We start from the raw sequence: 13906 nt of genomic DNA, 5'->3' as shown, positions 1-13906 counted from the left end.
ATACGCAAATGTGAGTCAAGAATCAGGGACATTTTAATCGATATTAGAACGAGAAGGAGAAGTGCAGTGTGAACGCACAAGGAAACAAATGATGGGAGGGGGGGAGGGAAGAAGGAGTGTATGTATTTTCAGCACAAAATTAAACAGGTGCGGTCACACCAGCACAAATGCACCGGATCCCATCAGAACTCCGCAGTTAACTGTGCTTTGGCGAAAGTAGTACAATGATGGAAAGTAGTACAATGATGGGTTACCTCCTGGGAAGTTCTCGTGTTGCACCCATTTTTTTTTTCAGATGTGCCGTTCGACGTTATGCGCGACTTTAATTATGGTCCACAGATTTATTCGCAAATGTGACTCACGGCACCATGACATTTTACTTAATATTTGAACGAGAACGAGAGGTGGAGTGCGCACGCAAAAGGAAACAAATGACGGGAGGGGGAAAAAAGGAGAAGGAGTTTATGTATTTGCAGCGCGAAATTAAACAGGTGCGATCATACCAGCACTAATGCACCGGATCCCATCAGAACTCCACAGTTAAGTGTGCTTTGGCGAGAGTAGTACTCGTATGGGTGACCTCTTGGGAAGTCCTCGTGTCACACTAATTTTATTTTCAGAGGGGTCGTTCGACGTTACGCGCGACTGGAACTAGGGTCCACTGGTTTATACGCAAATGTGAGTCAAGAAGAAGGGGCATTTTAATCGATATTAGAACGAGAAGGAGAGATGCAGAGTGCACGCACAAGGAAACAAATGACGGGAGGGGGGGATGGAGGGATAAAAAGTGTATGTATTTGTAGCGCAGAATGAAACATGAGCAATCATACCAGCACCAATACAACGGATTCTATCAGAACTCTGCAAGTTAAGGGTGCTTGGGAGAGAGTAGCACTAGGATGGGTGACCTCCTGCGAAGTCCTTATATTTCACCCATTTTCTTAGGAAGTCCTCGTGTTCCACCCATTTTTTTGCAGATGATTCTTTCGACGATACGCGCGACTTGAATTATGGTCCTCAGGTTTATTCACAAATGTGAGTCACGGCACCGTAGTATTTTAATTGATATTAGAACGAGCACGGTAGGTGCAGTGCGCACGCACAAGGAAACAAATGACGGGAGGGGGAAGAAAGGAGAAGTAGTTTATGTACTTGCAGCGCGGAATTAAACGGGTGCGATCATACCAGCACTAATGCACTGGATCCCATCAGAACTCTGCAATTAAGTGTGCTTGGGCGAGAGTAGTACTCGGATTGGTGACCACCTGGGAAGTCCTCGTGTCGCACCAATTTTTTTTCAGACGGATCGTTCGACTTTACACGCGACTGGAACTATGGTCCGCTGGTTTATACGCAAATGTGAGTCAAGAATCAGGGGCATTTTAATCGATATTAGAATGAGAAGGAGAGGTGCAGTGTGAACGCACAAGGAAACAAATGATGGGAGGGGGGGAGTGAAGAAGGAGTGTATGTATTTTCAGCACGAAATTAAACAGGTGCGGTCACACCAGCACAAATGCACCGGATCCCATCAGAACTCCGTAGTTAAGTGTGCTTTGGCGAAAGTAGTACAATGATGGGTTACCTCCTGGGAAGTTCTCGTGTTGCACCCATTTTTTTTTTTTCAGATGTGCCGTTCGACGTTACGCGCGACTTGAATTATGGTCCGCAGATTTATTCGCAAATGTGAGTCACGGTGCCGTGGAATTTTACTTGATATTTGAACGAGAACAAGAGGTGCAGTGCGCACGCACAAGGAAACAAATGACGTGAGGGGGAAGAACGGAGAAGGAGTGTATGTATTTGCAGCGCGAAATGAAACAGGTGCGATCATACCAGCACTAATGCAACGAATTCTATCAGAACTCCGTAGGTAAGGGTGCTTGGGCGAGAGTAGTACTAGCATGGGTTACCTCCTGCGAAGTCCTTATATTTCACCCATTTTCTTGTGAAGTCCTCGTGTTGTACCCATTTTTTTGCACATGATACTTTCGACGTTACGCGCGACTTGAATTATGGTCCTATGGTTTATTCGCAGATGTGAGTCACGGCGGTGCAGTATTTTACTTGATATTAGAACGAGAACGGGAGGTGCAGTGCGCACGCACAAGGATACAAATGACGGGAGGGGGAAGAAAGGGGAATAAGTTTATGTATTTGTAGCGCAAAATTAAACAGGTGCAATCATACCAGCACTAATGCACCGGATTCCGTCAGAACTCCGCAGTTAAGTGTGCTTGCGCGAGAGTAGTACTCAGATGGGTGACCTCCTGGGAAGTCCTCGTGTCGCACAAATTTTTTTTCAGACGGGTCGTTCGACGTTACGCGCGATTGGAACTAGGATCCGCTGGTTTATCCGTAAATGTGAGTCAAGAAGCAGGGGCATTTTAATCGGTATTAGAACGAGAAGGAGGGGTGCAGTGTGAACGCACAAGGAAACAATTGATGGGAGGGGGAGGGAAGGAGAGGGAGTGTATGTATTTTCAGCACGAAATGAAATCGGTGCGATCATACCAGCACTAATGCAACGGATTCTATCAGAACTCCGTTGGTAAGGCTGCTTGGGCGAGAGTAGCACTAGCATGGGTTACCTCCTGCGAAGTCCTTATATTTCACCCATTTTCTTGTGAAGTCCTCGTGTTGCACCCATTTTTTTGCAGATGATTCTTTCGACGATACGCGCGACTTGAATTATGGTCCTCAGGTTTATTCGCAAATGTGAGTCACGGCACCGTAGCATTTTACTTGATATTAGAACGAGCACGGGAGGTGCAGTGCGCACGCACAAGGAAACAAATGACGGGTGGGGGAAGAAAGGAGAAGAAATTTATGTATTTGCAGTGCGAAATTAAACGGGTGTTATCATACCAGCACTAATGCACCGGATCCCATCAAAACTCCGCAGTTAACTGTGCTTGGGCGAGAGTAGTACTCGGATGGGTGACCTCCTGGGAAGTCCTCGTATTGCAACAATTTTTTTTCAGATAGGTCGTTCGACGTTACGCGCGACTGGAACTAGGGTCCGCTGGTTTATACGCAAATGTAAGCCAAGAAGCAGGGGCATTTTAATCGATATTTGAACGAGAAGGAGAGGCGCAGTGTGAATGCGCAAGGAAACAATTGATGGGAGGGGGAGGGAAGGAGAAGGAGTGTATGTATTTTCAGCACGAAATGAAACAGGTGCGATCATACCAGCACTAATGCAACGGATTCTATCAGAACTCCGTAGGTAAGGGTGCTTGGGCGAGAGTAGTACTAGCATGGGTTACCTCCTGCGAAGTCGTTATATTTCACCCATTTTCTTGTGAAGTCCTCGTGTTGCACCCATTTTTTTGCAGATGATTCTTTCGACGTTACGCGCGACTTGAATTATGGTCCTCAGGTTTATTCGCAAATGTGAGTCAAGGAGCCGTGGCATTTTACTTGATATGTGAACGAGAACGGGAGGTGCAGTTCGCACGCACAAGGAAACAAATGACGGGAGGGGGAAGAAAGGGGAATGAGTTTGTATTTTCAGCACGAAATTAAACAGGTGCGGTCACACCAGCACAAATGCACCGGATCCCATCAGAACTCCGCAGTTAAGTGTGCTTTGTGAGTCAAGGTGCTGTACCATTTTACTTGATATTAGAACGAGAACGGGAGGTGCAGTGCGCACGCACAAGGAAACAAATTACGGGAGGGGGAAGAAAGGAGAAGGAATTTATGTATTTGCAGCGCGAAATGAAACAGGTGCGATCATACCAGCACTAATGCAACGGATTCTATCAGAACTCCGTAGGTAAGGGTGCTTGGGCGAGAGTAGTACTAGCATGGGTTACCTCCTGGGAAGTCCTTATATTTCACCCATTTTCTTGTGAAGTCCTCGTGTTGCACCCATTTTTTTGCAGATGATTCTTTCGATGTTACGCGCGTCTTGAATTATGTTCATCAGGTTTATTCGCAAATGTGAGTCATGGCGCTGTAGCATTTTACTTGATATTAGAACGAGAACGGGAGGTGCAGTGCGCACGCACAAGGAAACAAATGACGGGAGGGGGAAGAAAGGGGAATGAGTTTATGTATTTGCAGCGCGAAATGAAACAGGTGCGATCATACCAGCACTAATGCACCGGATCCCATCAGAACTCCGCAGTGAAGTGTGCTTGGGCGAGATTAGTACTCGGATGGGTGACCTCCTGGGTAGTCCTTGTGTTGCGCCAATTTTTTTTCAGACGGGTCGTTCGACGTTACGCGCTTCTGGAACTAGGGTCCGCTGGTTTATACGCAAATGTGAGTCAAGAAGCAGGGGCATTTTAATCGATATTAGAACGAGAATGAGAGGTGAAGTGTGAACGCACAAGGAAACAAATGACGGGAAGGGGAAGAAAGGAGAAGGAGTGTATGTATTTGCAGCGCGAAAGTAAACAGGTGCGATCATACCAGCACTAAAGCTCCAGATCCCATCAGAACTCCGCAGTTAAGTGTGCTTGGGCGAGCGTAGTACTCGGATGGGTAACCTCCTGGGATGTCCTCGTGTCGCACTAATTTTTTTTTCAGATGGGTCATACGACGTTACGCGCGAATAGAATTATAAACCGCTGGTTTATTTGCAAAGACGAGTCACGGTGCAGGGGCATATTACTTGATATTAGAACGAGAAAGAGAGATGCAGAGTGCACGCACAAGGAAACAAATGACGGGAGGGGGGATGGGAGGAGAAAGAGTGTATGTATTTGCAGTGCAGAATGAAACATGAGGGATCATACCAGCACTAATGCAACGGATTCGATTAGACCTCCGCAATTAAGGGTTCTTGGGCGAGAAAAGTACTCGGATGGGTGACCTTCTGCGAAGTCCTTATATTTCACCCATTTTCTTAGGAGGTCCTCGTGTTGCACCCATCTTTTTGCAGATGACTCTTTCGACGTTACGCGCGACTTGATTTATGGTCCGCAGGTTTATTCGCAAATGTGAGTCACGGCGCCGTGACATTTTACTTGATATTAGAACGAGTACGGGAGGTGCAGTGCGCACGCACAAGGAAACAAATTACGGGAGGGGGAAGAAAGGAGAAGGAGTTTATGTATTTGCAGCGCGAAATGAAACAGGTGCGATCATACCAGCACTAATGCAACGGATTCTATCAGAACTCCGTAGGTAAGGGTGCTTGGGCGATAGTAGTACTAGCATGGGTTACCTCCTGGGAAGTCCCTTATATTTCACCCATTTTCTTGTGAAGTCCTCGTGTTGCACCCATTTTTTTGCAGATGATTCTTTCGATGTTACGCGCGACTTGAATTATGGTCATCAGGTTTATTCGCAAATGTGAGTCACGGCGCTGTAGCATTTTACTTGATATTAGAACGAGTACGGGAGGTGCAGTGCACACGCACAAGGAAACAAATAACGGGAGGAGGAAGAAAAGAGAAGGAGTGTATGTATTAGAAGCGCAAAATTAAACAAGTGGCATCATACCAGCACTAATGTACTGGATCCCATCAGAACTCTGCAGTTAAGGGTGCTTGGGCGAGAGTAGTACTCGGATGGGTGACCTCTTGGGAAGTCCTCGTATCGCAATAATTTTTTTTCAGATGGGTCTTTCGACATTACGCGCGACTGGAACTATGGTCCGCTGGTTTATACGCAAATGTGAGTCAAGAATCATGGGCATTGTAATCGATATTCGAACGAGAAGGAGAGGTGCAGTGTGAACGCACAAGGAAACAAATGATGGGAGGGGGGGAGGGAAGAAGGAGTGTATGTATTTTCAGCACGAAATTAAACAAGTGCGGTCACACCAGCACTAATGCACCGGATCCCATCAGAACTCCGCAGTTAAGTGTGCTTTGGCGAAAGTAGTACAATGATGGGTTACCTCCTGGGAAGTTCTAGAGTTGCACCCTTTTTTTTTTTTCAGATGTGCCGTTCGACGTTACGCGCGACTTTAATTATGGTCCGCAGATTTATTCGCAAATGTGAGTCACGGCGCCGTGGCATTTTACTTGATATTTGAACGAGAACGAGAGGTGCAGTGCGCACGCACAAGGAAACAAATGACGGGAGGGGGAAGAAAGGAGATGGAGTTTATGTATTTGCTGCGCGAAATTAAACTGGTGCGATCATACCAGCACTAATGCAACGGATTCTATCAGAACTACATATGTAAGGGTGCTTGGGCGAGAGTAGTACTAGCATGGGTTACCTCCTGCGAAGTCCTTATATTTTACTCATTTTCTTAGGAAGTCCTCGTGTTGCACCCATTTTTTTGCAGATGATTCTTTCGACGATACGCGCGACTTGAATTATGGTCCTCAAGTTTATTCGCAAATGTGAGTCACGGCACCGTAGCATTTTACTTTATATTAGAAGGAGCACGGGAGGTGCAGTGTGCACGCACAAGGAAACAAATGATGGGAGGGGGAAGAAAGGGGAATGAGTTTATGTATTTGCAGCGGAAAATTAAACAGATGCGATCATACCAACACAAATGCACCGGATCCCATCAGAACTCCGCAGTTAAGTGTGCTTTGGTGAAAGTAGTACAATGATGGGTTACCTCGTGGGAAGTTCTCGTGTTGCACCCATTTTCTTTTTTTCAGATGTGCCGTTCGACGTTACGCGCGACTTTAATTATGGTCCGCAGATTTATTCGCAAATGTGAGTCACGGCGCCATGGCATTGTACTTGATATTTGAACGAGAGCGAGAGGTGCAGTGCGCACGCACTTGGTAACAAATGACGGGAGGGGGAAGAAAGGAGAAGGAATTTATGTATTTGCTGCGCGAAATTAACAGGTGCGATCATACCAGCACTAATGCACCGGATCCCATCAGAACTCCGCAGTTAATTGTGCTTGGGCGAGAGTAATTCTTGGATGGGTGACCTCCTGGGAAGTCCTCGTGTCGCACTAATTTTTTTTTCAGACGGGTCGTTCGACGTTACGCGCGACTGGAACTAGGGTCCACTGGTTTATACGCAAATGTGAGTCAAGAAGCAGGGGAATTTTTTATCGATATTAGAATGAGAAGGAGAGATGCGGAGTGCACGCACAAGGAAACAAATGATGGGAGGGGGGATGGAGGGAGCAAAAGTGTATGTATTTGCAGCACAGAATGAAACATGAGCAATCATACCAGCACCAATGCAACAGATTCTATTAGAACTCCACAAGTTAAGGGTGCTTGAGCGAGAGTAGCACTAGGATGGGTGACCTCCTGCGAAGTCCTTATATTTCACCCATTTTTTTGCAGATAATTCTTTCGACGATACGCGCGACTTGAATTATGGTCCTCAAGTTTATTCACAAATGTGACTCACGGCACCGTAGCATTTTGCTTGATATTAGAACGAGCACGGTAGGTGCAGTGCGCACTCACAAGGAAACAAATGACGGGAGGGGGAAGAAAGGAGAAGGAGTTTATGTATTTGCAGCGCGGAATTAAACGGGTGCGATCATACCAACACTAATGCACCGGATCCCATCAGGACACCGCAGTTAAGTGTGTTTGGGCGAGAGTAGTACTCGGATGGGTGACCTCCTGCGAAGTCCTCGTGTCGCACCAATTTTTTTTCAGACGAGTCGTTCGACGTTACGCGCGACTGGAACTAGGTTCCGCTGGTTTATACGCAAATGTGAGTCAAGAAGTAGGGGGATTTTAATCCATAATAGAACGAGAAGGAGAGGTGCAGTGTGAACGCACAAGGAAACAATTGATGGGAGGGGGAGGGAAGGAGAAGGAGTGTATGTATTTTAAGCACGAAATGAAACAAGTGCGATCATACCAGCACTAATGCAACGGATTCTATCAGAACTATGTAGGTAAGGGTGCTTGGGCGAGAGTAGTACTAGCATGGGTTACCTCCTGTGAAGTCCTCGTGTCGCACCAATTTTTTTTCAGACGGGTCGTTCGACATTACGTGCGTTTGGAACTAGGGTCCGCTGGTTTATACACAAATGTGAGTCAAGAAGCAGGGGCATTTTAATCGATATTAGAACGAGAATGAGAGGTGAAGTGTGAACGCACAAGGAAACAAATGACGGGAGGGGGAAGAAAGGAGAAGGAGTGTATGTATTTGCAGCGCGAAACTAAAAAGGTGCGATCATACCAGCACTAAAGCCCCGGATCCCATTAGAACTCCGCAGTTAAGTGTGCTTGGGCGAGATTAGTACTCGTATGGTTGACCTCCTGGGAAATCCTCGTGTCGCACCAATTTTTTTTCAGACGAGTCGTTCGAAGTTACGCGCGTCTGGAACTAGGGTCTGCTGGTTTATACGCAAATGTGAGTCAAGAAGCAGGGGCATTTTAATCGATATTAGAACGAGAATGAGAGGTGAAGTATGAACGCACAAGGAAACAAATGACGGGAGGGGGAAGAAAGGAGTAGGAGTGTATGTATTTGCAGCGCGAAATTAAACAGGTGCGATCATACCAGCACTAAACCTCCGGATCCCATCAGAACTCCGCAGTTAAGTGTGCTTGGGCGAGAGTAGTACTCGGATGGGAGTCCACCTGGGAAGCCCTCGTGTTGCACCTATTTTTTTTTCGGATGGGTTGTTCGACGTTACGCGCAAATGGAGTTATAAACCGCTGGTTCATTTGCAAAGGTGAGTCACGGTGCCGGGGCATATTACTTAATATTAGAACGAGAAAGAGAGATGCAGAGTGCACACACAAGGAAACAAATGACGGGAGGGGGGATGGAAGGAGAAAGAGTGTATGTATTTGCAGTGCAGAATGAAATATGAGGGATCATACCAGCACTAATGCAACGGATTCTATCAGAACTCCGCAGTTAAGGGTGCTTGGGCGAGAAAAGTACTCGGATGGGTGACCTCCTGCGAAGTCCTTATATTTTACCCATTTTCTTGCGAGGTCCTCGTGTTGCACCCATCTTTTTGTAGATGATTCTTTCGACGTTACGCGTGACTTGATTTATGGTCCGCAGGTTTATTCGCAAATGTGAGTCACGGTGCCGTGGCATTTTACTTGATATTAGAACGAGTACAGGAGGTGCAGTGCGCATGCACAAGGAAACAAATGACGGGAGGAGGAAGAAAAGAGAAGGAATGTGTCTATTTGAAGCGCAAAATTAAAGAAATGGCATCATACCAGCACTAATGCACTAGATCCCATCAGAACTCTGCAGTTAAGTGTGCTTGGGCGAGAGTAGTACTCGGATGGGTGACCTCTTGGGAAGTCCTCGTATCGCAACAATTTTTTTTCAGATGGGTCGTTCGACGTTACGCGCGACTTGAACTATGGTCTGCTGGTTTATATGCAAATGTGAGTCAAGAATCAGGGGCATTTTAATCGATATTAGAACGAGAAGGAGAGGTGCAGTGTGAACGCACACGGAAACAAATGATGGGAGCGGGGAGGGAAGAAGGAGTGTATGTATTTTCAGCAAGAAATTAAACAGGTGCGGTCACACCAGCACAAATGCACCGGATCCCATCAGAACTCCGCAGTTAAGTGTGCTTTGGCGAAAGTAGTACAATGATGGGTTACCTCCTGGGAAGTTCTCGTGTTGCACCCATTTTCCTTTTTTCAGATGTGCCGTTCGACGTTACGCGCGACTTTAATTATGGTCTGCAGATTTATTTGCAAATGTGAGTCACGGCGCCGTGGCATTTTACTTGATATTTGAACGAGAACGAGAGGTGCAGTGCGCACGCACAAGGAAACAAATGATGGGAGGGGGAAGAAAGGAGGAGGAGTTTATGTATTGGCAGCGCGAAATTAAACAGGTGCGATCATACTAGCACTAATGCACCGGATCCCATCAGAACTCCGTAATTAAGTGTGCTTGGACGAGAGTAGTACTCGGATGGGTGACCTCTTGGGAAGTCCTCGTGTCGTACTAATTATTTTTTCAAACGGGTCGTTCGATGTTACGCGCGACTGCAACTAGGGTCCACTGGTTTATACGCAAATGTGCGTCAAGAAGCATGGGCATTTTAATCGATATTAGAACGAGAAAAAGGGATGCAGAATGCACGCACAAGGAAACAAATGACGGGAGGGGGGATGGAGGGAGAAAAAGTGTACGTATTTGCAGCGCAGAATGAAACATGAGCAATCATACCAGCACCAATACAACGGATTCTATCAGAACTCCGCAAGTTAAGGGTGCTTGGGCGAGAGTAGCACTAGGATGGGTGACTTCCTGCGAAGTACTTATATTTCACCCATTTTCTTAGGAAGTCCTCGTGTTGCACCCATTTTTTTGCAGATGATTCTTTCGACGATACGGGCGACTTGAATTATGGTCCTCAGGTTTATTCGCAAATGTGAGTCACGGCACCGTAGCATTTTACTTGATATTAGAACGAGCACGAGAGGTGCAGTGCGCACGCACAAGGAAACAATTGATGGGAGGGGAAGGGAAGGAGAATGAGTGTATGTATTTTCAGCACGAAATGAAACAGGTGCAATCATACCAGCACTAATGCAACAGATTCTATTAGAACTCCGTAGGTAAGGGTGCTTGGGCGAGAGTAGTACTAGCATGGGATACCTCCTGCGAAGTCCATATATTTCACCCATTTTCTTGTGAAATCCTCGTGTCGCACCAATTTTTTTTCAGACGGGTCGTTCGACGTTACGCGCGTCTGGAACTAGGGTCCGCTGGTTTATACGCAAATGTGAGTCAAGAAGCAGGCGCATTTTAATCGATATTAGAACGAGAACGAGAGGTGAAGTGTGTACGCACAAGGAAACAAATGACGGGAGGGGGAAGAAAGGAGAAGGAGTGTATGTATTTGCAGCGCAAAATTAAACAGGTGCGATCATACCAGCACTAAAGCTCCGGATCCCATCAGAACTCCGCAATTAAGTTTGCTTGGGCGAGAGTAGTACTCGGATGGGTGACCACCTGGGAAGCCCACGTGTTGCACCTATATATTTTCGGATGGGTTGTTCGACGTTACGCGCGAATAGAATTATAAACCGCTGGTTCATTTGCAAAGGTGAGTCACGTTGCCGGGGCATATTACTTGATATTAGTACGAGAAAGAGAGATGCAGAGTGCACGCACAAGAAAACAAATGACAGGAGGGGGGATGGAAGGAGACAGAGTGTATGTATTTGCAGTGCAGAATGATACATGAGGGATCATACCAGCACTAATGCAACGGATTCTATCAGAACTCCGCAGTTAAGGGTGCTTGGGCGAGAAAAGTACTCGAATGGGTGACCTCCTGCGAAGTCCTTATATTTCACCCATTTTCTTGGGAGGTCCTCGTGTTGCACCCATCTTTTTGCAGATGATTCTTTCGACGTTACGCGCGACTTGATTTATGGTCCGCAGGTTTATTCGCAAATGTGAGTCACGGCGCCGTGGCATTTTACTTGATATTAGAACGAGAACGAGAGGTGCAGTGCGCACGCAAAAGGAAACAAATGACGGGAGGAGGAAGAAAAGAGAAGGAGTGTATGTACTTGAAGCGCTAAATTAAACAAGTGGCATCATACCAGCACTAATGCACTCGATCCCATCAGAACTCTGCAGTTAAGTGTGCTTGGGCGAGAGTAGAACGAGAATGAGAGGTGCAGTGTGAACGCACAAGGAAACAATTGATGGGAGGGGGAGGGAAGGAGAAGGAGTGTATGTATTTTCAGCATGAAATGAAACAAGTGCGATCATACCAGCACTAATGCAACAAATTCTATCAGAACTCCGTAGGTAAGGGCGCTTGGGCGAGAGTAGTACTAGCATGGGTTACCTCCTGTGAGGTCCTTATATTTCATACATTTTCTTGTGAAGTTCTCGTGTCGCACCAATTTTTTTTCAGACGGGTCGTTTTACGTTACGCGCGTCTGGAACTAGGGTCCGCTGGTTTATACACAAATGTGAGTCAAGAAGTAGGGGCATTTTAATCAATATTAGAATGAGAATGAGAGGTGAAGTGTGAACGCACAAGGGAACAAATGACGGGAGGGGGAAGAAAGGAGAGGGAGTGTATGTATTTGCAGCGCGAAACTAAACAGGTGCGATCATACTAGCACTAAAGCCCGAGATCCCATCAGAACTCCACAGTTAAGTGTGCTTGGGCGAGATTAGTACTCAGATGGTTGACCTCCTGGGAAGTCCTCGTGTCGCACCAATTTTTTTCCAGACGAGTCGTTCGACGTTACGCACGTCTGGAACTAGGGTCCGCTGGTTTATATGCAAATGTGAATCAAGAAGCAGGGGCATTTTAATCGATATAAGAACAAGAATGAGAGGTGAAGTGTGAACGCATAAGGAAACAAATGATGGGAGGGGGAAGAAAGGAGAAGGAGTGTATGTATTTGCAGCGCGAAATTAAACAGGTGCGATCATACCAGCACTAAAGCTCCGGATCCAATCAGAACTCCGCAGTTAAGTGTGCTTGGGCGAGAGTAGTACTCGGATGGGTGTCCACCTGGGAAGCCCTCGTGTTGCACCTATTTTTTTTTCGGATGGGTTGTTCGACGTTACGCGCGAATGTAATTATAAAATAGTTGGTTCATTTGCAAAGGTGAGTCACGGTGCCGGGGCATATTACTTGTTATTAGAACGAGAAAGAGAGATGCAGAGTGCACGCACAAGGAAACTAATGACGGGAGGGGGGATGGAAGGAGACAGAGTGTATGTATTTGCAGTGCAGAATGATACATGAGGGATCATACCAGCACTAATGCAACGGATTCTATCAGAACTCCGCAGTTAAGGGTGCTTGGGCGAGAAAAGTACTCGGATTGGTGACCTCCTGCGAAGTCCTTATATTTCACCCATTTTCTTGGGAGGTCCTCATGTTGCACCCATCTTTTTGCAGATGATTCTTTCGACGTTACGCGCGACTTGATTTATGGTCCACAGGTTTATTCGCAAATGTGAGTCACGGCGCCGTGGCATTTTACTTGATATTAGAACGAGAACGGGAGGTGCAGTGCGCACGCAAAAGGAAACAAATGACGGGATGAGGAAGAAAAGAGAAGGAGTGTATGTATTTGAAGCGCAAAATTAAACAAGTGGCATCATACCAGCACTAATGCACTCGATCCCATCAGAACTCTGCAGTTAAGTGTGCTTGGGCGAGAGTAGTACTCGGATGCGTGACCTCTTGGGAAGTCCTCGTATCGCAACAATTTTTTTTCAGATGTGTCGTTCGACGTTACGCGCTACTGGAACTATGGTCTGCTGGTTTATACGCAAATGTGAGTCAAGAATCAGGGGCATTTTAATCGATATTAGAACGAGAAGGAGAGGTGCAGTGTGAACGCACAAGGAAACAAATGATGGGAGGGGGGAGGGAAGAAGGAGTGTATGTATTTTCAGCACGAAATTAAACAGGTGCGGTCACACCAGCACAAAAGCACCGGATCCCATCAGAACTCCGCAGTTAAGTGTGCTTTGGCGAAAGTAGTTCAATGATGGGTTACCTCATGGGAAGTTCTCATGTTGCACCCATTTTTTTTTTCTGACGTGCCGTTCGACGTTACGCGCGACTTGATTTATGGTCCGCAGGTTTATTCGCAAATGTGAGTCACGGCGCCGTGGCATTTTACTTGATATTAGAACAAGTACGGAAGGTGCAGTGCGCTCGCACAAGGAAACAAATGACGGGAGGATGAAGAAAAGATTAGGAGTGTATGTATTTGAAGCGCAAAATTAAACAAGTGGCATCATACCAGCACTAATGCACTGGATCCCATCAGAACTCTGCAGTTTAGTGTGCTTGGGCGAGAGTAGTACTCGGATGGGTGACTTCTTGAGAAGTCCTCGTATCGCAACAATTTTTTTTCAGATAGGTCGTTCGACATTACACGCGATTGGAACTATGTTCCGCTGGTTTATACGTAAATGTGAGTCAAGAATCAGGGGCATTTTAATCGATATTAGAACGAGAAGGAGAGGTGCAATGTGAACGCAAAAGGAAACAAATGATGGGAGGGCGGGA

The 13906-nt window shown here is 46.4% G+C and overlaps 3 non-coding genes and 22 pseudogenes across 3 annotated transcripts; all 25 read left to right on the top strand.

Moving 5' to 3' along the window:
- The first annotated feature begins 489 nt into the window (after positions 1-489).
- LOC148247398 (5S ribosomal RNA) lies at positions 490-608 on the top strand (annotated as a pseudogene).
- Positions 609-1171: 563 nt separating this feature from the next.
- Positions 1172-1290, top strand: LOC148247397 (5S ribosomal RNA; annotated as a pseudogene).
- A 204-nt stretch (positions 1291-1494) lies between these two features.
- Positions 1495-1613, top strand: LOC148247396 (5S ribosomal RNA; annotated as a pseudogene).
- Positions 1614-2176: 563 nt separating this feature from the next.
- On the top strand, positions 2177-2295 carry LOC148247395 (5S ribosomal RNA; annotated as a pseudogene).
- A 559-nt stretch (positions 2296-2854) lies between these two features.
- Positions 2855-2973, top strand: LOC148247394 (5S ribosomal RNA; annotated as a pseudogene).
- Positions 2974-3730: 757 nt separating this feature from the next.
- On the top strand, positions 3731-3849 carry LOC148247393 (5S ribosomal RNA; annotated as a pseudogene).
- Positions 3850-4084: 235 nt separating this feature from the next.
- Positions 4085-4203, top strand: LOC148247392 (5S ribosomal RNA; annotated as a pseudogene).
- A 205-nt stretch (positions 4204-4408) lies between these two features.
- Positions 4409-4527, top strand: LOC148247391 (5S ribosomal RNA; annotated as a pseudogene).
- A 917-nt stretch (positions 4528-5444) lies between these two features.
- Positions 5445-5562, top strand: LOC148247390 (5S ribosomal RNA; annotated as a pseudogene).
- Positions 5563-5766: 204 nt separating this feature from the next.
- On the top strand, positions 5767-5885 carry LOC148247389 (5S ribosomal RNA; annotated as a pseudogene).
- Positions 5886-6447: 562 nt separating this feature from the next.
- LOC148247388 (5S ribosomal RNA) lies at positions 6448-6566 on the top strand (annotated as a pseudogene).
- A 208-nt stretch (positions 6567-6774) lies between these two features.
- Positions 6775-6893, top strand: LOC148247387 (5S ribosomal RNA; annotated as a pseudogene).
- A 533-nt stretch (positions 6894-7426) lies between these two features.
- On the top strand, positions 7427-7545 carry LOC148247386 (5S ribosomal RNA; annotated as a pseudogene).
- Positions 7546-7750: 205 nt separating this feature from the next.
- Positions 7751-7869, top strand: LOC148247385 (5S ribosomal RNA; annotated as a pseudogene).
- Positions 7870-8074: 205 nt separating this feature from the next.
- Positions 8075-8193, top strand: LOC148247384 (5S ribosomal RNA; annotated as a pseudogene).
- Positions 8194-8398: 205 nt separating this feature from the next.
- Positions 8399-8517, top strand: LOC148247383 (5S ribosomal RNA). Its single transcript, XR_015816008.1, has one exon. It is a non-coding gene; the product is annotated as a 5S ribosomal RNA (ribosomal RNA).
- Positions 8518-9079: 562 nt separating this feature from the next.
- LOC148247382 (5S ribosomal RNA) lies at positions 9080-9197 on the top strand (annotated as a pseudogene).
- A 203-nt stretch (positions 9198-9400) lies between these two features.
- LOC148247381 (5S ribosomal RNA) lies at positions 9401-9519 on the top strand (annotated as a pseudogene).
- A 209-nt stretch (positions 9520-9728) lies between these two features.
- Positions 9729-9847, top strand: LOC148247380 (5S ribosomal RNA; annotated as a pseudogene).
- Positions 9848-10763: 916 nt separating this feature from the next.
- On the top strand, positions 10764-10882 carry LOC148247379 (5S ribosomal RNA). The gene has a single exon (XR_015815492.1). It is a non-coding gene; the product is annotated as a 5S ribosomal RNA (ribosomal RNA).
- Positions 10883-11970: 1088 nt separating this feature from the next.
- On the top strand, positions 11971-12089 carry LOC148247378 (5S ribosomal RNA; annotated as a pseudogene).
- Positions 12090-12294: 205 nt separating this feature from the next.
- Positions 12295-12413, top strand: LOC148247377 (5S ribosomal RNA). Its single transcript, XR_015815111.1, has one exon. It is a non-coding gene; the product is annotated as a 5S ribosomal RNA (ribosomal RNA).
- A 563-nt stretch (positions 12414-12976) lies between these two features.
- Positions 12977-13094, top strand: LOC148247376 (5S ribosomal RNA; annotated as a pseudogene).
- A 203-nt stretch (positions 13095-13297) lies between these two features.
- Positions 13298-13416, top strand: LOC148247375 (5S ribosomal RNA; annotated as a pseudogene).
- A 208-nt stretch (positions 13417-13624) lies between these two features.
- Positions 13625-13742, top strand: LOC148247374 (5S ribosomal RNA; annotated as a pseudogene).
- The last annotated feature ends 164 nt before the right edge of the window (positions 13743-13906 follow it).

Source organism: Carica papaya, chromosome 8 (assembly GCF_054855325.1).
Source record: "Carica papaya isolate Zhongbai chromosome 8, ASM5485532v1, whole genome shotgun sequence".
In the NCBI taxonomy this organism is placed as follows: domain Eukaryota; kingdom Viridiplantae; phylum Streptophyta; class Magnoliopsida; order Brassicales; family Caricaceae; genus Carica; species Carica papaya.
The sequence above is the reverse complement of the archived record's forward strand: the minus strand, read 5'-3'. Positions and strand labels throughout refer to the sequence as shown.